This window comes from Cetorhinus maximus, chromosome 14 (assembly GCF_964194155.1).
Source record: "Cetorhinus maximus chromosome 14, sCetMax3.hap1.1, whole genome shotgun sequence".
In the NCBI taxonomy this organism is placed as follows: Eukaryota; Metazoa; Chordata; class Chondrichthyes; order Lamniformes; family Cetorhinidae; genus Cetorhinus; species Cetorhinus maximus.
Window position 1 is genome coordinate 92,297,349 of NC_135892.1, and position 17,772 is coordinate 92,315,120.

The 17,772-nt window shown below is 47.1% G+C and overlaps 1 protein-coding gene across 1 annotated transcript in view; it reads right to left on the bottom strand.

Moving 5' to 3' along the window:
• Positions 1 to 17,772, bottom strand: part of LOC144689335 (ALK tyrosine kinase receptor-like) — a 274,691-nt gene that overhangs the window by 27,617 nt on the left and 229,302 nt on the right. The gene's annotated exons all lie outside the window — the stretch shown is intronic.

Sequence of the window (17,772 nt, forward strand, 5' to 3'; positions counted from 1 at the left end):
CGGTCTTGTCTCTGGGGAGGTTTCCCATAGGCAGCCGAGACCCCATTTTGGGGCAATTTAGAGGGGCCACTGGCATTCTGGCGGTGGTGGAGCGGTTCCCCTTCCATGTGTGGAGGCCGCTAGACCCATGGAGGCGGCCTCTGCATGCGCCAGGCCAGGGATACAACGGAGCCAGAGGATCCATGCCAAAAGCATGGGCCACTGGCAGCAAATTCCACACTCACAGCCCAAACACTGCCACCAGAGGGTTTTCCCCTCCGATTCGAGGGACATGCCTGCCTGGCTGCTTTGATCTTTTACTTTAAATTTATGCCTACTTTCTCAGGCCTGCCTCAGCAGTGCCCACCTCTCCTGGTGATGCTGCCGAGGCTCTCAAGCTGCCAACTCTGTCATTGGGCCAGCAGCATTGAGGGCCTGCTCGCTGACCCAAACAGGACAGCGAACACATAGGTAACCAATTAGAAGGCCCCCTCTGGGAAAGGGGCACCCCTGGTCTGGCTCCCAACAAGTGTGGGCTTGGGACCCTCATTTGGTTATGATGCTGGGGGTCTCAAAGCCTGTGGGAAAATTCTGCCTGCTATGTCCTTGGTATGATATTTCCTCAAAACAGTCAGGGAAAACGATCACGTAGGATCTTCCCCTTCTAAATTCATAATGGCTTGTAGCTATCAGATTATTCCTACACAGATATTCCTCAAATTCACTCCTCTTGATGGACTGCATCATTTTATCAGGTATTGATATTGGACATGTTGGCTCTGTTGTTACCTGGATCAGATTGGCCCCTTTCTTTAATTGGGTACTATGTTAGCTTGGGTCATGAGGTAAGGCTGAAAAAAAGGGACATTCTCAGGTTCCACGGATAGCGACCAACTACAGACATCTTACCACTGCCCTAGGTTAACCAAGTCAATGCAGACCAGGGAGTGAACCTTTACATTTTTAACTAGCAATAAATTTCTTAATTCAGCTTGTCTAATGTGAGGCCTGTCTTATATGACACACAGCTTTTCCAAATTGGAATACATGAAAAAGAGCCTCAGTAATATTTTCAGAATATTTGAGAGCCTTGACTGGGTGCATTACTATATAATGAGATCTCCAATTTGCCTACACCAAATCAGCATTCATAACTGATTCTTTCTTTTTGTCTGTACTTTTCAAATATTCTGCATCTTTTCATGATGGCTCATTACTGCACATTTTTCTAAGGACAGTGCTTCTTAAATGACATGTAAATGTAACTGATGAAAGAGAACCTGTTACTAAGCGTGTCACTGTTGAATGAGATGTTTTGAGCCATATGCTTGTGAAGACGAAAGACCTGCTTGGGAATGACATTATCTCCCAATGGAAGATAAAAGAAACACACAATCCTCTGCCTTTGTTTTCTGTGCCTCCATTATGTCTCTGTTTTTTCAATCTGTAACAATGGACAGAATTTAATGCCCACCCCCGTGGTGAGTTTGGTGGTGGGGGGACCAATTAATCGGGTGGAGGGGTGCCACCACCTTCCCACCTCTACCCCAATTAAGTCCGGGACAGGAAGGTCCGTGAACAACCTTGCTGCCCCGCTGCCAATTGGGGCCTTAAGTGGGCAATTAAAGCATCACCATCAATGGTATTGACTCTACAGCAGGTGGGGGACTTGCCTTGCGGGAAGCCGGAAAAGCAAACACTGTTGGGCTGCTTGCGGGCTCCCAGGAGAAGTCTCTTGTTTTGGGCATTCAGTATCTGACTGAGGGACCTGGCATTGCAAAGGGTGGGGGTGGGGTTCTAAAAGCCCCATCCTCCCATCCCCCACGACCCTTCCTCCTGCCATCATTCATCTGTGCCCAATTACCTCGACAATCCTGGGCCTTAGGTGGGGGTAGTACTGACAGCAGCCACCACCTTCCTGGTGGCACTGCCGAGCAATGAAGAGCTGCTGATCTCTGACTGGCCAGCAGCCTTCAGTCTGCCCTCCAGGGTCCTCAATCCCAGGGAAGGCCAACTGCTGTCCAGTAGGCCTTCCCAAAAAGAGGTGATGTGGGGCTCTTGTCAGGTCTCCAGCCGGCAGGCGAGACCCTTGTCACCTCCATTAAATACTGCCAATGATTCAATAGCTCGCATTTAATATAGTAAAACATCCCACGGTGCTTCACAGGAGAACTTTCAAACAAAATTTGACACCGAGTCACATAAGGAGATATTAGGACAGATGACCACCAATGGTGGAGTGACTAAAATTGGTGTTGTGCAAGGGGCCAGAATTGGGAGGATGCAAAAATCTTAGAGCTTTTTAGGCCTGGAGGAATTTAAAGAGACAGGGAAAGGTGAGGCCATGCATTTTATATAGTGCATTTCACAACCACTGGATACCTCAAAGTGCTTTACAGCAAATGAAGCACATCTGGAGTGTAGTCACTATTGTAAAACAGGAACAAGAACAATGAGAATTTTAAAGTCGAGGCATTGCCCAACTCGCAGCCAATGTAAGTCAGCAAGCATAGGGGTGATGGTGATAGGATTTGGCACAAATTAAGATATTGACAGGAGAGCTTTGGATGAGCTCAAGTTTACAAAGAGTAGTATATGGGAGTTTGGTCAGGAAAGCACTGGAATAGTCAAGTCTGGAAGGTAACAACATGTGGATGAGTATTTTGGCAGGAGATGGGCTGAGGTGGAACAGAAGAGGTAGTAGGCAATCCCTTATCTGATATGTGATCAGGACCTCATCCTAGAATCAAATAAGACATCAAGCTGGCAAAGAGTCTGGTTCAGTCTTGGACAGCATCCAGGAAAGGCACGGAATCGGTAGGGAACCAGTTTGTGGAAGATAACAAAGATAATGGCTTCATTCTTTCCAGTATTTAAGAAAAAGGAAGTTTCGGTTCACTCAATATCGGACGTTGGAAAAGCATTGTGAGAAATCAGAGACTGTGCAGGGGTCAGGAAAGGTGGTGATAAGATAAAGCTGAGTGTTGTCAGTGTACATGTGGAACCTAACATTGTGCTTTGGGATGAGGAGCAGCACGTAAATGAGAAGTAGAGGGTGGCCAAGGTTAGATCCTTAGGGATTCCAGACATATAGTGCAGGAGTGGGACTAGAAGCCATTGCATATGTATTTGCAATGAGCTGACACAAAGTCAATTTATGTCACATTTACTGCCACTAAACAAATGTTTGTGTGAGTGCTTGCTCAGTTCCACAAACATAAAATTCTAAGCTATGATAGATGACTGCTCTGCTCTGGAAGTCTACAGGTCAGTTACAGTCATAATGTCCTATTCATTCTTACAACTATTTCCAACTTCAGTTTTCTTACAATCATCTCCATAAATGTTACTTTCTTTAGTAAAGCAAAGGGCATTTCAACATGATATATGGTACACTGAAATTTATCCAATTTAACTCAATGTTCCCTGAGGAAATGGGACTCAAAGTGCCACAGTATAAACCTTTTGGAAATAACAAAGAGGATTCAATGTCTTTTTTCATGCTTAATTTGGTGTTTTTAATAGCAGCCATTTCTCTTGTCTGTGCCACCTAATGGGCCCATGAACAATGGAGCTTGATGTTCCAATCTCACTTTGATAAAAGTCTGTCTGGCATCACATAGAGCAGAACAAAGTTTGGTAATGATTCTGCCTTTCTGAATAGAGCTGCTTATATGTATTGTTCTATTGTCACATTTTCTTCTGACAAAATTTAACTGTGAAATTAATATGTTCCCATTTGCTGAAAGTACAAGGACTATAGGAGACACAACTTTACAGTTTTGGACAAGAAATGCAGGAAGGATGTGAGGAAGAACTTTTTTTTTTAACACAACTAGTGGTAATGACCAGGAACTCATTGCCCATGAGGGTGGTGGAAGCAGAGATGAATAGTGATTTCAAAAGGAAATTCGATAAGCCCTTGATGGATCTAAACATGCAGGGCTATAGGGGAAAAGGGACTGACTGGATTGCTCCACAGAGAGCTGGGCCAAATGGCTGCCTGCTGTGCCGTAATGATTCTATGGTTGGAATCTTGGCAGGCGACAGAGGCCTACAGAGCCAGCGAAGACGCCCAAATCACATCTTTTCGAAGAGGCTCCGCTACCTCTTGTGCCATTCGGGCACTTAACAGTCCAGCAGCGGGCCTTCCCCCAGGATCAAGGACCCCTGGGGCAGAAGTCGTGCGTGCCGACAGTTGATGTCCTATCAGAGGCCTGCAGTTCCTCTGTACTCAGCAGCGCCACCAGGTGGTTTTCAGCAGCCCAGATACCTCAATCAGGCACCAAGTACCTTTGAACAATGGATCCCCCCCCCACCCCCAGAGCTCGAGTTTACTTGTCGTGCTTTCTGCATGGCGAGCCTCTCGCTCGCTGCTGGGTTACTACCAGCAGTGATGGGATGAGGCCCTTATGTGGGCATTAATTGCTTACTTAAAGGCCTCAATTGACAGTGGGGCAGGAAGGTGACGGGGTCCCCATCTGCTACCCTCCCAGAATCACAGAATCACACAGTGCAGAAGAGGCCCTTCGGCCCATCGAGCCTGCACCGACATGTGAGAAACACGCCTGATCAAATGCTCCCCCGCTGGGGTGGGCACAAGATTTCATCCTATGACTCCATAAAACTTAAAACTGGCATCTCAAAATAGTGCATTGTGGAACAGACATACAAATTGATGGTGCACTATCACTGTGCCTGTGCTTGCCCGTATTTCATATAAACTCCTCACATAGGCAAATATTTGTGGAATGTTCAAAACACACAGAAACAGTGGAGTTTTTCAAACTGGATGCTCATAAATATCAGGGAGCAAATGCTATAGTAGATTTAAAAAGAGCTGTATTGATTGCAAGATTTGACAGGAAACCAATTTTACCTGGTACAATTGGCCATCTGAATTTATCTAAAAGGAATGAGGAATTCAATCATTGTCCAAAGCCCTTGCTAACTTTTAATACATTGGTAGATCTCACAGTCCCCTGCATATCCGACTTTATAGCAGAGTGCACACTAAGAGCTTTACACTTTTTTGATTCAGGAAGAAGTCCGCCAGCTTCTTAGGTCACCAGTAATCAAATCATTTTTAACTGTGACAAATCTAGTTTCAATTACAGCCCCCTGTTACCCCAGTTTCTAACTTATGTGCCTCTTACACTGTCCCTCTGGCCTCTCTGTGTGTTTCTCTCTCGCTGCTGGGCATCTGACTCACACTGTAATGCAATTAGAATGCCGGACTGTGCAACGCTTTAAATAGCATTGGTTGATCTCTCTTAATGGTGCAAGTAAGGAATCAAGATTTATTCATTTCTTGCAGGGTCAGGGGATACACTGATAACAATGGGGAAGAGGAAGAATTGCAGGAAGGGGAAGCAGGAAGCATAGGAGGAAAGAAGGGGAAGATGAAGCTGGAGAAGAGGAAAGGGAGAGAATGGAGTAGGAAAGCGAAAGGATGACAGGAAGGAGGGAGGCAGGAGGGAAGAGATGAGGAAATGGGACATAAGGGCTAAAGAGAAACGGAATGGAATATTCAGTGGACTGCATCTCTGTCTGGGAAATTGTTGTTACAGTAAAACGGGTGGGGTGGGAAAATCCAACCATGTTGGGGAGCAGGAAAGGTCAGTAAAATTCAGTCCATGGGGGGAAGGGGATGTAGAGGTAGAGGTACTGAAGGCCAACAGTGGGTCAGAGGAGTACCACATAAGGGGAATTCAGATCTAATGCTCAGGGGAATAAGACATGAGGCATCAGGCCAACAAGGATCCTGGAGATGGGTAATGTCATTATGGGGGTGAGGAAGTGTTACTTTGTAAGGGAAAATCCAAGCTGGGGAGAGTAATCTATAAGAGGCAGCTAGTGGTGATAAAGTAGCCAGTGGGTTCCTTGGAATGTAATGGGAAAACAGGGTGTTTGAATGAGAATTTCTGATGGGACAGGGGCGGGGGGTGGGGTTTTGGGGTGTGCTACAATGTAGGCTTTAAACTCAATTGGGGGTAGTTTTGATTTGGTCTGTGCAACCCATGACTTACAGCTCACTGGGTGATATTGGTAAATCTTTCATAGGGTTGTTGGGATGGGGAATGGGGAGGAAATGGTCATTGATTCCTGCTTAGGAGGGTATCATTTTAGTTTTGATTCCCATATTACTTTGCTGCTCATTTCGCTCAGATGAAAGTCCTACTACAGCTGATCCAGAGGTATAACCCTAAGATATCTGCCTGCTACTTTGACTTACTGTCTACCAGTCAACCTTTCACTAGGTTTAGCGGTTAATCCTTTTCTGGTCTTTTTTGGGGAGGGGTGCTTTTCCAACTATTGACACCACTGGTGGAGATGTTGGGGGTGGTGTCTTGCTCAGCTGGAGTGGAGACAGGAGAATTTGCTCAGCATACGGGGCAGACATTGGAACACCTGCTTACTGGGTGAAAATATTTATCAAGGGATGACAATTAAGGCTCACTGTTTCTCGATGCCCTTTCTACCATTACTGGGCAACAAATATGCATAACCTGGTTATGAATGAAGTCGGTTTTTTGGGGTTTTTTTGTGCTATTGAACAGTGATCAGCCTGATGATGCTGGTTCTGATGACTGACGGCTTTTACATTTAGGCTGCATTGATCTTCATTACATATTACTATGTGAATGTTTCTTATCTCTCCATTCGGGTGTCACATTTTCTTCTTCAGAATTTCAGCGACGTGCTTTCAAGGGGATCGGGTTATAGGTAGATGGATATCTATGCTGGTTTAATTGAGCATCTGGCATGCCCTGGTGATTTCTGTTCCTTATGGCAGTTCTGCTCTCTTATTTCTCTGCCGCTAAGATGCCGCCGGCTTTATGAATTTGATCCTACTGGTAAAATGTGGGTCTTTTTTTTAATCCATTTACAGGATGTGGGCATCGCTGGCTAGGCCAGCATTTATTGCCCATCCCTAATTGCCCTTGAGAAGGTGGTGGTGAGCTGCCTTATTGAATAACTGTAGTCCATGTGGTGTAGGTACATCCACAGTGCTGTTAGCAAGGGAGTTCCAGATTTTGACCCAGTGACAGTGAAGGAACAGTGATGTATTTCCAAGTCAGGATGGTGAGTGACTTGGAGAACTTTCAGGTGGTGGTGTTCTCATGTATCTGCTGCTCTTGTCCTTCTAGATGGTAGCGGTCGTGGGTTTGGAAGGTGTTACCTAAGGACTGTTGGTGAGTTCCTGCAGTGTATCTTTTAGATGGTACACACTGCTGCTACTGTGAGTCGGTGGTGGAAGGAGTGAATGTTTGTGGATGGGGTGCCAATCAAACGGCTTGCTTTGTCCTGGATGATGTCAAACTTCTTGAGCGTCGTGGGAGCTGCACTCATCCAGGCAAGTGGGGAGTATTCCATCACACTCCTGACTTGTGCCTTGTAGATAGTGGACAGTATTTGGGGAGTCAGGAGGTGAGTTACTTGCCACAGGATTCCTAGCCTCTAACCTGCTCTTGTAACCACAGTATTTATGTGGCGAGTGCAGTTCAGTTTCTGGTCAATGGTAGCCCCCAGGAAGTTGATTGTGGGAGATTCAGTGATGGTAATGCCATTGAATGTCAAGGGGTGATGGTTAGATTCTCTCTTGTTGGAGATGGTCATTGTCTGGCACTTGTGCGGTGTGAATGTAACTTGCCACTTGTCAGCCCAAACCTGGATATTGTCCAGGTCTTGCTGCATTTGGACATGGACTGCTTTGGTATCTGAGGAGTCACAAATGGTGCTGAAAATTATGCAATCATCAGCGAACATCCCCACTCTGACCTGATGATGGAAGCAAGGTCATTGATGAAGCAGCTGAAGATGGCTGGGCCTACCCTGAGGAACTCCTGCAATGATGTCCTGGAACTGAGATGATTGACCTCCAACAACCACAACCATCTTCCTTTGTGCTAGGTATGACTCCAAACAGCGGAGAGTTTTCCCCCTGGTTCTCATTTGCCTACTCTATATATGCTTGTCTGGAATCTCACCTATGCCAGCCCTTTCACCTTGTTTCCTCCATGTTTGAACCTTCTTCCTGCATTTACTCCTCGTGCTAGCATCAAATGTTTTTGTGTTTGATATTTAATATATCAAAGTTGCGACTGATACAGCTCATTTAAAGTACTTCATACTTCTAATTGTTCCTCTGATACTATGACTGCTGATTGCTTTGTGGGACAGTTACCTGAGATTTTGAATAGTGTCTGTCACACGATGTAATTTGTGATTGTAGTTTGTCACAATGTTTTGTTGGAAGTGGTATCAATCTTTTGAATCTTCAGACCCCTCCCTGTTTTTAATTTTTAATAGATGACGGATGTGAAATATCAAATATCAAAAATAAAGCTAAGCATAAACCACATGGCCTACACAAACTTATGACTGCTCTTTATTTATCACATCCCTCTTTAAATTTAGTAGTATTCTTTCTGCAGTTCCACCTTATCACCATCTCTCTCGACTGCTCTACCATCTCTAAATTGTCAGACTGTCCAATACATACGAATATAAGAACAAGGAGCAGGGGAAGGCCATTCAGCCCCTTGAGCCATTTAATAAGATCATGGCTGATCTGATCGTAACCTCAAATCTGCATCCTGCCTACCCCCGATAACCTATCACCCCCTTGCTCACTAAGAATCTACCCACCTCTGCCTTAAAAATATTCAAAGACTCTGCTTCCATTGCCTTTTCAGGAAGAGAGTTCCAAAGGCTCACGACCCTCTGAGAGAAAAAATTTCCCCTCATCTCTGTTTTAAATGGGCGACTCCTTATTTTTAAAGAGTGACCCCTAGTTTTAGATTCTCCCACAACAGGAAACATCTTCTCGACACCCACCCTGTCAAGTCCCCTCAGGATCTTATTTGTTTCAATCAGGTTGCCTCTTGCTCTACTAAACTCCAGCAGATACAAGCCTAGCTTGTCCAACCTTTCCTCATAAGACAACCCGCCCATAACAGCTTTAAATCTGGTAAACCTTCTCTGAACTGGGTGAGCAGGAATTTTCACCAACTAAATATTGAAAAGATTGAGGATTGACCTCTCCACAAATTCTGTTCCCTAGCAACTGACTCCATTCTTCTCCCAGATAACTGTCTTAGGCTGAACCAGACTATTCACAACCTGTTATGAGAAAGCCTTTTGGTAAAGCTGAGTTATTTAAAAATCCCAGAGGGAAACTTTAAACAACTGTCATAACCTATATTTTAAGCGGTGTGTTTGAGATGCAACTCTAAATTCAGGAACCAAGCACCAGTTCGAGAGGTTTTATATTAAACTAAATGAAACATTTTATTAATTTACACAAATTACATACATATACATGGCTACAAATTACTACTATCATAACTTTTAACAAATTCCTAAACTAATTTCCATTAAGGCAAAAGCAACTCATAGTCTTAACCAGACACCAGGCAAAGCATTTTCACCTTATGAATTCAAAATGAGGTTCCTTTCACTTTGGTTCCTGTGGAGACAGTTGTAGGCTTAAAGCTACTTTGATCTTACATTGCCTCTGCTCTGCACACACGAAAACTGCTGAAGTTATAACTAGTACAGCTCATTGAATGTAAATTCTTATTGTATCACCAGCCTCTTTTAACTTGCCTCTTCTAACAATAAAAACCCTTTCATAGCACCAATTTTATTAGTAATATAAACATATTGCTTGGTCTCTGCTAGCTAGGTGCCAGATTTCACTCGCCTTCTTGAATGGTCTATTCAACAAATTCAAATGCACACTACCTCTCTTACATCTCAAAACTAGCACACCTCAAAGCACCCCGACTAGCTGACTTTAATCCAACTAAGACACACCCACAGACTAAACCTCTACTTTAAATGAAAAATATTTTCCAATAATATTTTATACATTAATGACTTCATGACCTTGGTGTCATATTTGACCCTGAGATGAGCTTCTAAACACATATCTGTGCCATCACTAAGACTACCTATTTTCACCTCTGTAACATCATCCAACACTGCCCCACCTCAGCTCATCTGCTGCTGAAATCCTCGTTCATGTCTTTGTTCTAGACTTGACTATTCCAATGCATTCCTGGCTGGCCTCGCACATTCTATCCTCCGCAAATTTGGCGTCATCTAAAACTTTGCTGCCTGTGCCTTAACTCGCACCAGGTTCTATTCACCCATCGTCCTTCAGTGCTTGCTGACCTACATTGGATCCCAGTTAAGCAATGGCTCAAGTTTAAAATTTTCATCCTTGTTTACAAATCCCTTCACCTGCCCCGCTCCTTCCTATCTCTGTAATCTCCCCTATTTCCACAATCATCTGAGATACCTGTAATCCACTAATGCCAGACTTTTGAGCATTCCTGGTTTTAATTGTTTCACTATTGGCAGCTGTGCCTTCAGTTGCCAAGGTCCTAAGCTCTGAAATTCCCTCCACAAATGTCTCTGTCTCTCTATCTCTCTTTCCTCCTTTGAGATGCTCCTTGAAGCCAGTTCCCCATGACATTCAATGGCATTACTATCACTGAATCCCCCACTATAAACACAATAATGGAGTTACCCATTGACCAGAAACTGAACTGGACCAGCCACTGTGACCACAAGAGCAGGTCAGAGGTTGGCGAAATCTGAGGAGAGTAACTCATCTCCTGACTCCCCAAAGCCTGTCTACCATTTACAAGGTGCAGGTCAAGAGTGTGATGGACTACTCTCCACTTGCCTGGGTGTGGCTCCAACAACACTCAACAAGTTCGACATCTTCTAGGACAAAGCGGCCCACTTGATTGGCACCCCATCCACCTGCTTCAACATTCACTCCCTCCACTACTGGTGCACAGTGTGTACCATCTACAAGACGCAGTGCAGCAACTCACCAAGGCTTCTTTTACAGCACCTTCCAAGCCACCCAGAAGGGCAATGGCAGCAGATGCATGGGAACACAACCACCTGAAAGTTCCCCCTAAGCCACTCACCATCCTGACTCGGAACCATATCACAGTTCCTTCACTGTCGCTGGGTCAAAATCCTGGAACTCCCTCCCTAACAGCACTGTGGGTGTACCTACACCTCATGGAATGCAACGGTTTAAGAAGGCAGCTCGTGATCAACACTACCCTCCCAAGGGCAATTTGGGATGGGCAGTAGATGCTGGCCTAGTCAGCGACACCAACATTCCGTGAAAGAATAAATAAAAACAAATACCTTCCTGTGTTACTCACTGTGACCTTATTTGAGAATGGGACTGTAATAGAAGGATCTGGTACATACATGGTTAATTTGGGACTGAGTACAGTACCGCCCACACAGTGATGTAAGGCACATGACCCAGAGCAAGGGTCAGTCTAGAGATGGACAAAGATGAGTGAAGACCTAGGGTGGAGTCAGCTCCATACCCGTATCTTCTATTGTATATATCCACATAGTTATGAGTTGTTAATAAAGACATTCCACCTGCATTTCATGCCCATCCACCAACCCCACGCCCCCAACACCCAAGAGGCACTAGTGAGCAGTCTGCCTCCACCTCATTCTTATCCACAGGGGGAGCACCTCATAGGAGTATCTGTCAGCGGAGGCCACCGCATCAGTAATGTCATTTTGTGGGTCACTCAGGTGTTTATGATGTAAATAATAGTAAAATAATAAGCAATAAAATACCGGGAAAGTTGTTGCATTAAGGCTGACTTGCATCTTTTCATCTCACGTTGGTGGAACTCCGGAGAATGGAAAACGAGGGTTGGCAGAACAATGGAATGCACTGGTGAAAATTGTACTAGGTTCACACTCTGGAGCCGTCCTGCCCCTCCTTCCTCACCCCTTCGTCCCAGTTGCCTAGGTGTCTGCATCTGCTCTGGCAGATGTTGCTTCTCATCGCTGGTTGGACCAAGCACAGGGGAAACCTGATGACATTTCCTGTTTTTCTCTTCCTTCATTGACATTGGACTGTAGAGTCTGCCTGAACCCCACCCCATCCCCTTACTCCCTCAATCCCAACCCCCCAAAAAAGCCCTTGTTGAGAGCACAGATATGAAGAATATTTCTTCTCACTAAGCACAACAGCTTGTCTGTAAATGAGGACCATCTCTCAGCCTTCCTTCTTCAATGCTGTCTCTTGCCCCTGTCCTGCTGTTTCAGATCGCTCCTTGCTATGTCACCACCTCCTCCTCCTCCCTCTCTTGATCCGGATGGTGTGCCAAAAACACCCCTTAGAAAAAAAATCCAACTCTGGACCTTAAACAAGCTGATAACAGCTGTGGCTCAGTTCATAGCACCCTCGCCTTTGAATCAGAGGGTTGTGGGTTCATGTCCCACTCCTGGAAACCAAGAACTGTGATTGTACTCAAAAAGAGTTGCAATCTGTGACTGTTGATAACTCGAAACAGTTTCCGGCTCTTGTCGGCACCATTCAACATCTGGGCATGCTGGTTTCTTGTTGGTGGGTTTAAGCTCATATCGTACCCATTCTCGGTCTCTCTGACGAATTGACATTCTGCCCAAGGTCAACACACATCAAACATTCTCATATCTCATACTTTCTCTGGTTGCGTAAAGTGGTCCTCTTTCAGATCAGCAATTTGATGGTTTGAATCTCACTTTATTGTACCGGCAACACTCAGCTTTTCCTTGCACCATCCTTCTGTTCCAGCCAAAGCTCACACAGTGTGTAGGCTAATTGTTTGGCCCAATGAATTGCCTGCAAACTGATGGACATGGGCCAACTGAATACCACCTGCTCCTCAATTCCCTGTGCTTGTGAAACTCCAAAATGACCATTTGGATTTGCCGTTGATGGGCCTTTTTCCACCAGTTCAATATATGCCATTGCTGCTTTTCATTTTCGCTCTGCCTAGAATTTGTATAGTGCTGCCAGGTGCTCGCATTGATGTTCCCTTTTCTCCTCTTTGTGTTTGTAGTATTCTCTTTCTTCCTTGAGCTTGTGATGCTCCTCTGCAGCCTTCTATTAAAGCACTTCTAAGACGTAAGCTTGTTCCTTGTCCTTTGCTGCTGCAGTCAGATGTGCTAATTCCAAGATAAAAGCAAAGGACTGCAGATGCTGGAAATCTGAAATAAAAACAGAAAGTGCTGGAAATACTCAGCAGGTTTGGTGGAGAGAGAAACAGAGTTAACATTTTGGGTCAAATGTGACTCTTCTTTGAAGATCTACTGAGTATTTCCAGCGCTTTGTTTTTATTTTGCTAATTCTAACTCATGATATAATGTCACTGCTTGCTTCCAGCAATTTACTTAGACTTAAAAGTTGAACATTCTTCAGATGAGATTTGATTCCACTTAAGCTGCCATCAATTGTTTCAACTTGGCTGTTCTCCAAATTTTTTCTTGTGCCCCGTGTGAAGAACTGCATTGACAACAAGGCCACAGTTCCAATGAACTGAAATATCTTGTGTGTAGTAACCTAGGAGGCAGTGTGCCCAAGTGAACAATAACCTGTTTACTGCAGATAAGTGCACTGGAAACAGGGGCCATGAAATTCTTTGGGACCCGATCCCAGTGGGGTGACAGCCATCAACGATCTCCAGTGCTGACTGGCAGGTGCAAGTGCTGCTATGGGTTCTTGACCACTTCTTGCATGCCTCATGCGTCCTGAAATCACAGCACTTGCCAGCCTTTAAGTGAGAAGAATTGCTCAGTTCCTCCCTGTCCTACCCAAACCTTTGCCAGGTTTCTTTGGTCCCATGGGTAAGAAGGCCGATCAGGAAAAAGACAGCCTTGTCCGTGCGTTTCGGCTCAAATAAGGTATTGACAGAGTGGATACAGAGAGAATGTTTCCTCTTGTGGGGAAGAGCATGATTAGAGGCCATCAATACAAGATAGTAGCCAAAAAATCCAATAGGGACTTCAGATAAAACTTCACCCAGAAAGTGGTAACAATTCGGAACTCACTCCATAGGAACTGGTTAAACAGAGTATAGATGCATTTAAGGGGAATCTAGGCAAGCATCTGAGGGGGAAGGGTTACAATCGTAGCTCTAGATGAGAAAAGATGGGACAGGCTTGAGTGAAGTATAGCCACTGGCATTGATGGGTTGGGCTGAATGGCCTGTAAATTAGTCAACATATCTGTGAATGGAAATGATTCAGGCTAGCAAGACCTGTCAGTGTAGGGGGTCCTTACTCCTGGCTCTGCCTGATGAGATTTAGCTTATAACAGGCAGGCAGAGGTTTGGCTTCTTAGAAGCCATGAGAGAAATGGTGGTGACCTGTTGGTACCTGGGTCTGTATCATTTTCCAGGGTGGGTTACTCTGGGTATGGCTGACCAGTGATCCCTTGCCATTTTCTGGTTCAGTTTCTCTTGCTCTCTCTGACTGATGGACAAATAATATTTACAGGCAATTTGGGCAGAATCCTCCCAGGTTTGCACTAAGTGCAGGAGCAGGCGGGTAAAACAATGTTTTACCCGCCGACCGCAATGGCGGCTTTTCATGCTGTATTGTCCCAAACCCGCCACATTAATTATGCCTTCCCGGGAAACACGCTGTTTCCATGGTGGGCAGGCTCTCATTCGCCCGGCACGCCATCACCTCGTCGCTTCATCATGTCGGGCGCCATATTTAAAGTCCAGCCACGTGCACACCTCTCAGTGCTTCCAGCCCATGACTGCTGCACGGAAGACATGGCCCCGAAAGGCAAAAAGACTGCAGCCCCCAGGTTTAGTGATGCGTCCCTCGAGTGCCTTTTGGGCACCGTGCAGGCCCGTTGTGATGTCCTCTACTCCTGCTCTGGCCACAGGAGGGCCAGCGGCATCACCAATCCAGCATGGGAGGCAGTGGCAGCGGCGGTCAGTGCCAATGTCCTGCAAAAGAGAACAGCCACCCAGTGCTGGTACAAGAGAAATGGTCTCATCCGTTCTGCCAGGGTAAGTCACTCTTCTCATCGCTCTCAACTCACACACTCACAAACCCATTACACATCCACAGGGATCTCACACCTCAAGAAACAACACCACTAACTCTCTCTCACACCCCCACATCTCCATCAGACTCATATCCTTTGGAGCTCACGTCGTCATTCTGTCCATGGCTCCGCTCACCACACAAACATTCTATGTAGTGCCATGCGTCCTGCTCACACTCTCTCCATCTGTTTTCATGCAGGAGAAGCCTGCTCACATCAGCAGGGAGAGGTCCCAGGCTGGGGTTGGAGTGGCCCACATTAGGCCACTCACTCACTTTGAGGAGTGTGTCATCGTGCTGACTGGTGAGGACATGGACTGTGCCTGCGGTGACAGTGAGGTCAGCGGCGAACACCCACCTGAAGATCCTGCACCACATCATCCCTCCCTCAATGCAACTTCGCTCTCTCTCCTGCTTTTGACTCTGCTGCCACACACTAATTATCTCTATTTTGGTTCACAGGGAGATCTGCCAAGTGACCGACACCCTCAGCCAGCCAGTCCCTCAGCTCCAATCACTTCCTCACCTCCAGCCAAGAGGGCACCTCCTCCATTGAAGAGCTGGAAATAATCAGCCTGGAAGACCCATCACAGCGCTTACCCACACCCTCCACCAGCGCAGACACACATCTCGGTGGGACCTAGATCTAGAGCAGGCTCGGGGTCACCGCATGGACACGAGTCTGCAGAGGGAGGAGGCAGATTCTGCCGAGCTCCCTGGCACTCGGAGGACTGCTGGGGAAGAGGCATCTGAGAGGTCTGAGTCAGATGACAAACCTCTGGATTCAGCCTTTCAACTCATCCTGGAGAGTCAGCAGAAGGTGTAGGGACATCACGCAGAGCTGTTGGAAGCCCTCAACAGAGTGGCTCACAAGTTGGATGAGTGCATCCACCAGCTCTCTGATGAAGTGGTGCCCACATGTGTGCGTATGGAGGTCTCATGGGGAGGATGGTGAATGCCATGGAGACCCTGGTCCGGCTGACGTGGAGAGGCACACAGACCTGCACTCCATCGTGGGACCCTGCTGTGGCAACACGAGGGGGAAGTGGGGCACCTCAACGTCCCTTCAGGTGCTCCTTCCCCTCAACAAGTCAGGCTGGGGCCCTCAGTTACCTGAAGGGAGGAGGAGCGGCAGCTGGACACCCCTCGGTTATCCACTCAGGAATCTCAGAGGCTGTCCTCTCTCTTTGAGTCCCCTTTGCCTGTGAGCCCCTCAACCTCGTTCTCTGTTCTGGAGGGAGAAGTGTGTGTGTGGCAGGGCCTTTTGGAGTCTCATGCAGGCATTCTCCCACGCATGCAGATCCTTCCCGTAACACACTCGGCTGAATGTCCTAAGCATTTTCAGTGCTGCCTGCTGGGATTCGTCTTCAGTTGTCCATCTGAGCTGACCTGCATCTCCGCCCATCCAATGATCAAACTATCATGCCGCACCTGATCTTGCCCACCACAACTGTAGTTTCACTTTCGGTTTGAACACCATGGTGCTAATTCTGTTTTACTTCCGCTCCCCATCCCTTATCTTCCTCCAGTCACCCATTTCCTTTCCCCCATCACAGTTGACCTTCCTGGCATCACCTTCCATCTCCCCTCCATGACCTACCAGCCACAACCCTTTTCCTTCGGGGATGTCCTGGTGAACATGCACGTTCCTCCCCTTCCCGAAAATCCCATCCCCATCCATATCCCCGACCTCCTCTTTCCCACTCCCAGGGTCCATGTCTGCCTCCAAGTCACCACCAACCACCCTCGCCGTCCCTTCTATCACTACCGTCGAACCCTCACCCTTCCACCCTATCACCTCACTCTGCCCTCGGTCATTCTCATCCTTCCCTCATACCACTCCCATCCTCAGTCCACTCCCCAGGAGGCAGTCATGGACCCTTCAGACTCCTCCCTTGCACACTCACTTGGACAGCCTTTCCCCTCCGGATTCCTTCCCCCACAGGACTGCTTCCCCCAGAGCCCCTTTCCCCCTCTGGATCTCTTTCCCACTGGAACCCCTTCCCCCCTCCCGAAACCCTTCGCCCTTGGAACCCCTTGTCCCCGATTTAGTCCTCTCACCCCCCTGGACTCTCCCTCCCTGCCCGTTTAGTCCCTCTCTCTTCCTGACTCCTTCAGAAACCCTTACTTCTTCCACCACCCTTAGTTCTTCTCCCTTCTCGACGCCTTCCTGCAGTTTACCTCTTCCTCCAGCCTCACTTCGGCCCCCTTCCTGACTCCTTCCTCCACCCTTACTTCTTTCTTCACCCTTACTCCCTCCACTCTCTGCACTCCTTTCACCCTGGTCCCCTCCCATCTCTGCACTCCTTTCTCCCCCAGGCTCCCTTTACTCGCCGCACTCCTTCCTCCACCCTTAATCCCTCTCCGTACTCTTTCCCCCCTCCGAGCACCTTCCCTTACACCTTCCATTCCCCCCCCTTACACCTACCTCCCCAGTTACCATCTTCTCCCCCATTACCCTCTCCTCCCCTGTACTCCCGCCCCCTTCCAACCTCACCCCCTGACACCTTCATTCCCCACCCCACCCCCCAACCTCACCCCCCCGACACCTCTTCCCCCCCCAGTTGATCCAAGACCTTCCTCTCCCACCCCCTCAACCATCATCCGTTGTGAGCATCAACATGACTTTCCAACTTCCATGAGCTGCTTCGTAGCAGAGCCATGTCCATGAGAATCCACCCAGCATGCCATGGACGTTCCTCCAGTGTGCCGTTGCTGTCGGGGTCCAGCATCTTCAGCTCATCGGATGTCCGCAATATGAGCAAGGCCCTGGTGGTAAGTCCCAACTTCTGCACGTCACACTTGTCAAGCCGTGTTCTGCACCGGCATGTTTTCCCGCCAATGTGGGCGGGCGATCTAGCATGGGGGGTGATGAGTCCGGCAGGCTGGCCTTATAATGAT